This window comes from Austrofundulus limnaeus, unplaced genomic scaffold (genome assembly GCF_001266775.1).
Source record: "Austrofundulus limnaeus strain Quisiro unplaced genomic scaffold, Austrofundulus_limnaeus-1.0 Scaffold1343, whole genome shotgun sequence".
NCBI lineage: Eukaryota > Metazoa > Chordata > Actinopteri > Cyprinodontiformes > Rivulidae > Austrofundulus > Austrofundulus limnaeus.
Genome location: NW_013953745.1, coordinates 2,038 through 2,547, shown reverse-complemented (window position 1 = coordinate 2,547; position 510 = coordinate 2,038). Strand labels below are relative to the sequence as shown.

General features: G+C 35.3%; 1 protein-coding gene across 1 annotated transcript in view; it reads right to left on the bottom strand.

Annotated features, from left to right (window-relative positions):
• LOC106535022 (ras GTPase-activating protein-binding protein 1) overlaps positions 1–510 on the bottom strand; it is a gene marked incomplete at both ends in the record, with an annotated part of 3,100 nt that overhangs the window by 867 nt on the left and 1,723 nt on the right.

Sequence of the window (510 nt, the reverse complement as noted above, 5' to 3'; positions counted from 1 at the left end):
ACACACACACACACACACACACACACACACACACACACACACACACACGGTGCCATATGGGGGATGAATATGCAACAAAAACAAGGACCTACAAACACATCATGCATTCATTCCAGCTGACTCCTCTGCTGCGTCATGAAGCCTCGTTTCACTTGTTCAATCAGAATTTATGGGTTTCTGGGCTGAAAAGGCCTCATTTGAACAGGAAACTGGGTTTAAATCAACTTATTGTGATTTGATGAAACAAAGAAAAGAGAGTTTTTTTTATTCTCAGTTAAAAGAAGCATGGTTTGATATTTTCATGAAGAATGAAAAGTTTTATTTTAAAGGTTTTGTTTGACTCGAGGAGGAAAAACCTGATCTGCTTTGAACTAAAAGATAAAAAAATAAATATATGGATTATTTGTCGATCTTTGCAAAAGTTGGAATGGCCTTAATTTATTTTTTTGCTTTACTTGCTTCCATCGTGTATTGGCACAAAGTGCGCTCGTTTATTTATTTATTTATTTA